The sequence below is a fragment of the Gobio gobio genome (assembly GCF_949357685.1).
Source record: "Gobio gobio genome assembly, chromosome: 6".
NCBI classification, from domain to species: domain Eukaryota; kingdom Metazoa; phylum Chordata; class Actinopteri; order Cypriniformes; family Gobionidae; genus Gobio; species Gobio gobio.
Window position 1 is genome coordinate 57,472,131 of NC_137102.1, and position 6,263 is coordinate 57,478,393.

Sequence of the window (6,263 nt, forward strand, 5' to 3'; positions counted from 1 at the left end):
AATGTGTTCGGTTTAGAAAACCGTTTGTGTTATTGTTGTGGCGCAGTTGGTTATTTATATACGATGTAGGAAAAAGGGAGTTCGCGCATGCGCAGAGGATGGGCTGGTATTATGTTGCAGAACGAGCTCGAATCACAAGAGAGAACATTGGTGTGTGTGTGTGTGTGTGTGTGTGTTAGGGGGATGGGCGCTGGCTACACACACACACACACACACGCACGTGCATGCACAGACCAGCTAGAGTCGGTTGCATGAAATGCGACTATATTGTGGTCTCCAGAATGGATCATTACACGAAGACATATGCGTGGTTGACATGAAACTGTCTTGTGTAGAACTGGGTTATAGTTTGAATCGTGACAACAAAGACTATAAAGTGTTATGATAGTGCCATTGCATAAGCATAATAGTTAACAGCTGGAAGAAAAGGGGAAAAAAGCTCAAACCTGCCTAAGCTGGTCTTCCAGCCTGGTCATATCTGACTGGTTTTAGAGGGGGTTTGACCACATCTTTAGAGACCAGTTCAAACCAGCTTTATGATGTAATATTATATCTATCAAAGACAGTTTTCTCTAGTGACTTTCCTAGTTAAAGGGAAACATAAAAAATCCTACTTGGAGGACAGATAGACCTATTAAGCAAGCAGACATTAAAGGCACAATATGTAAGATTTCTGGATTCAAATATCTACTAAACACGAGAACAGTGTTAATATATTTAGTTGACTTGTATACTTACATTATCCCAAATGTTTCCAAGAATGTTTAAATCCAGAGAAATATGCGATTTTAACAAGGACACTGTGTCCGTGCTACAAAAAATATGGGCGTAGTGTCCGTGACGTCACCCATAGGATTCTGAAGAGACGTTTTGAAGCGCAAAGTAGAGACGAGCTGGCCGTCGCCATCTTGGCAGCGCATCACTCCCGGATAATAGAAAATGGGCAAAAAGGCAGGACGTGAGTGGAGCTGAGATCATGTGATGACTAACAGACAGCAGATAAATGGCTATCCACCTGTCACTCAAAGTGGCCACGCCCTTAATTATGCAGAACTTTAAGGCTTTCATATAATGTAAACAAAAAAAAATTCACTCCCCTCACAGTCGTCATGAAGGGCAAAATTAGCCATATAGACCAAAACCACAATTTGTACCAGACTGTAAACATGTTTTATTCTGCTGTAAAGTTGGGCATTTTAACATGAGCTCAATGAGATTCTGCTCCTTCTGGAGCCTGTCTCTAGTGGCCAGTCGATGAATTGCAGTTTAAGTCACTTCTGTATTAGCTTCAAGAGAAACTACGGCAGGTTGCCGCTTGGTCGCCTATCAATGACATCATACCCGCGTTACCCTCGATTTCCGAAACACCAAAGACGCTTTAATATATTATGTGTTTTATTAGACTGGTGAGCAAATGTTTGGATACATTTATCAACAGAAAACGAATCATTGTTATACAGCTCAGCACAGTTATGAACGCGAATGAAGCGTTTCACGCGAGTGATTTACATGTTAAGTTACATTGTTGAGCTTTAAACAACCACATTATCACCTGAAAAAGTCTTAAAACTACGTTTTGTCACACATTAACAGTAGTATTTTTACATAAAAGACATCAAAGTGTGAACTAGGGCTGTACGATTAATCGAAAAATAACCGAAACCGACATTCAGAACCTCTAATCGATGTATTTTTCCCATGTCGGTTATTTCGGTTTTCACGTGACTCCGCCCCGTCAGTCACATCAAGTGCAGTTTGCAGGCACACACAGAGATGCAGGAGCAGTTATCTGTGTTTATAGATGCCCAGAATCACTATAGTAACTGCATGTTTTACACAGTTTATATACAGGTCAGTTAATCACCGTTTTTATAGCCTATATGCGCTGCCACCGACACATACACACACACATACACACACAGACGGCGCGCGCAAGCCCCGAAGCCAGATCGCTTTCACTTTCGTGCTCATAGTTTGTCAAGTAAATGCGTTTAAAGGCTTGCCAGTTTCAACATTTAAAGCGATTGTGCACTATTCAAAAATAACAATACGTATCCTTTCAGTGCTCAGCTTCTTTCTGTGACACAGAGCCGAGCCGTGTCGCGTCTCTGACAACGCGTGCGCGCCCTGAAGGCAGAGCTCTTTCACCTGCGTCCTCACAAAGCTTTGTCATTTGTATGTGTTTTAAGGCCTGTCAGTTTGAACATTAAAGCGAGTTTAGACCATCAGATGTGTATTATGTTGAACTAATGCCTGATATATAAACGAACACTCAGACAGAAGCTCACACATCACATGAAGATCACGCGCAGAGAGCAGAGCAGAAACGCAGTGTCAACGCCGTCCTGTGACTAAAGTAAAGTCACTAAAGTAGCTTAGAAACGCCACCGTTATAGGCATATATTTTAATACCTTTGAAGTACAAACCACACAGCTTCATAATGAATAGAGACGGTATGAGTAATTCACACACAATCACTCTCTCATTAATGCATTCAAATACATGTAATGTAGGCCTACTGTGTTCATGTATCTGTATCTGATGTACAACAAACAGAAATCTGCCCCATAGACAATAACTGCTGAAAGTGAACCGTTTCCTTCAAGTGTTTTAAAATCACAAAGAAATGCACTTTTTCATTAGAAAAAAAAATCCACCTTTAATAGTAGAAAATACTAACAGTACAAACCTTATCAGGAACTTAATCAAAAACCTTACGAGGGCAAAAAAAGAAAGAAAAAAGAAAGAAAAATAATCGTTCATTAATCGTAATCGAGGTAAAATGTTCAATTAATCGAGGTTTTTATTTTTGGTCAAATCATTACAGCCCTAGTGTGAACACAGCCCATGTCAGCCATTTCTCAACGAGACGAACCGCCTGGCAGAAGCTCCTCACATGACGCGTGTCTGTTGTGAAGTGAATGTCACGCCGGTATGAAGCGAGTAAACTCAAAATGTTCAAGCGTCCAACTACGCGCGATTTATTTGTGTCTGGTGTGAATCCACCATTAGTCTTATTGTTTAGCTCTGATTTTCTTGATTTACCGCGAGTACCATGTTTTACCATGCCTAATGATCTAGCTCACTGCAGTGTGAACAAGTGTCTCATAGTAGCGCCTAGTGAACGCACAGACTAGCTATAACATAACTTTCAACACACTCAAATGTGTGTAATATTATAAAACCGCGCTGCGTTACCACACATACACATGAGCGGAAGAAGCGGAAGCGGCAGAATAAAAGCTCCGGGAAATCCAGGCGTCATCAAGCTACCGCTTTGCTTTGAATAAGCGACATCTAGCGGCGAAAAATTACATATTGTGGCTTTAATATCTGGCCGTATATTATTGCCAGACAATAGCTATACCTAACAAATAACAAAAAACATCAAGTAAATATTGTGTATGATACCAGCAATTGTGTATGCATCTTATTTACTATCAATAAACTGCATATCATCAATATTTCAAACACACACTGATAACGTTCAGCTAACTACTGTAAACGTGGTATATGACTATAGATTTCTTTGTAGGCCGTATTACTTAATGTTAGTAGACCTTCCTGAAATTAAAGCACTGTTGATTTTAATTTGTGTCTTTGTTTTCTTGTGTATTTATTTAACGTTTGTTTGCACTTTGTTCTTATATTGTATCTTATGCAAAAAAAATGCCGGCGCACTGGTCCATTTACAAATAGATGTTTTATATTTGTTTTGTTCAAACATTGCCATTTCTTTTGCTATAGATATTTTAGTTTTCAGATTATAAAGCAGTGTTATGTTCTTAATTAGTTTTTTTTAATTAAAAAATATATATATTACAAAAAGAACCGATAAGAATACCGTTAAAGTACCGGATCGATAAGCAGTATAAGTAAGAGTAGTAAAACCGTTAAATAATACCGATTCCCATTCGTATGTATTATGGTATATTTCACACTACCATAGTATTGCCATTGGTCACAGTTTAAGGTTTTGTAAATAAAGACTCTGAATGGTGAGGTTCTGTATGGAAAACCACATGTGGAACAGTCTCAGAAAGGCTTGCTCTTTTGATGTGGCTTGTTTATACATGTTGTACTGTACATATCTGCTACTGTCAGTGAGGTCATGTTTTATGGATGGGTTCTGCCAAGCATTGTTTGTATCAAATAAATGCAAAGTAATGGAATATCAACATCTATGTGCGTGCTTTTGTCTTGTTTTTTTTTGTCAGGCCCTCGCACTGACCATGTTTACATGCACAATAATATTCCTATATTAATATTCCATAACCCCATTAAATCTGTATATGCATATGCCTTAATGTACCATAATGGCATAATCATTAATATCTACACATTTAAACAAAAGGAATTATTGATTCGGAATGATATCGGCCATTTTTACAAAGGTCAAGCAACACTAAAAGATATTTATGGAGAGATAAACATTTTTTCAGATTCTTCAGATTGGTGGAAGCATTGTAAAGACATCACTGCCTACGGTTTACTACGGTTTATTGCTTGTGTGTTGCTGTCACTGCCATGAAGTGTGATTTGAGGTGTACATAATTACTAAAAATGTGCCGTAAAAATGACAAAAGCATCTCCAGTATTTTCGGTACAACTGCAGTAAACATGTACGTCTTTGTTTGAAATATGCTAATAATTGTGTATTCGGGAATATCCCTTCAGCTGTGGAGCATCCGGGAATAAAGGTTTAACCCAGTACAAGTAAATAAATAAATTGGAAAATATTGTGCATGTAAACATGGACTTGTTTGTATGTCAAAATATTTTAATGTAAATGCTTCTGAATTCTCCTTAAATGCACAAACACAATTTTAAAACTGGGTTGCTGCATATTTTTTAAAGTAAAATATAAAAAATAAATAAAAATGAATACTGTACATTAGGGGTATGCAATATTGACAAATTATATATTGATATTTTCAAATATTTTGTTGATAATAATCAGAGGACATTTTGCTGAGTGTGTTTTTCTGTTGGTACCATGGCTGGTTTAGACTTGTGGACATCACAAAGACATTCATATTATTCATATTCTATGCGGTGGTCAGTTCACAGCCGTGACAGAAATGTACTTTTTTATTAAAGGGATAATTCACCCATGAAATTAGCCCATGATTTACTCACATCATCCTAGGTGTGCATGACATTCTTCTTTCAGACGAATACAATAGGAGTTATTAATAAATGTCCTGACTCTTCCAAGCTTTATAATGGCAGTGTAAGGGTAGTTCTGTTTTGAAGTCCATGAAAGTGCATCTATCCATCATATAACTGCTCCACACGGCTCCGAGAGGTTAATAAAGCCCTTCTGAAGCAAAGCGATGCGTTTGTGTGAGAAAAATATCAATTTTTAAAACTTAAAAAGAACTAAAATAACTAGCTTCCGGCAGACTAATTTTCATTTTCCAAAATTAAAATGTCCTGATATTTTAATCACCCCCATCTCATCCAAGATGTTCATGTCTTTCCTTCTTCAGGCGAAAAGAAATTACGTTTTCGGAAGAAAACATTTCAGGATTGTTCATCATATAATGGTTTTCAATTGCAACCAAAATGCTGAAGGTCCAAATCAATGCAGTTTCAATGGGCTTCAGAGGCTCTGCACGATCCCAGATGAGGAATAGGGTCTTATCTAGCCAAACCATCAGTCATTTTCAACAACAACAAAAGAAAAATTATCCTTTTTAACCAAATTGCTCATCTTGTGCAGCTCTGCGAGGTGCTAGACGTAGGCAGAAGTACCGCCCCCTTGTTTATGAAGCGCTCGCGGGAAGACTAATACAAACGCCCTTTAGCAAAAACACTCAATTTTCAACTTCAAAATCGTCCAATTTCGTTGTTTTACCTTTTTTTTTTTGCTAAAGGGTGTTTAGTCTTCATACGAGCGCTTTGTAAACAAGAGGGCGGTACTTCTGCCTACGTCATCCCCTCGGTTTCTGGTTTCATTCTGCAGAAACACTTTACTCTGAAGAAACGCTTTACTCTGACTGCAGTGTGAACAAGTGTCATAGCAGCCGCTGAGAGAACACACAGAGTAACGTCACAACATCATCAACACACTCAGATGTGTCTAATATAATCAACAGAGCTGCGTTACCTCACACTCATGACTGGAAAAACGGAAATGGCGCCGGTGACTGTCATAATAAAAGTCCCGCTGGCGACTATGCCATAATAAAAGTCCCGCTGCTTGCGAGGCGTGTGTTGCGCTCTTCTTATTAACACTCGGTCCTGCTCTGCTTCAGAC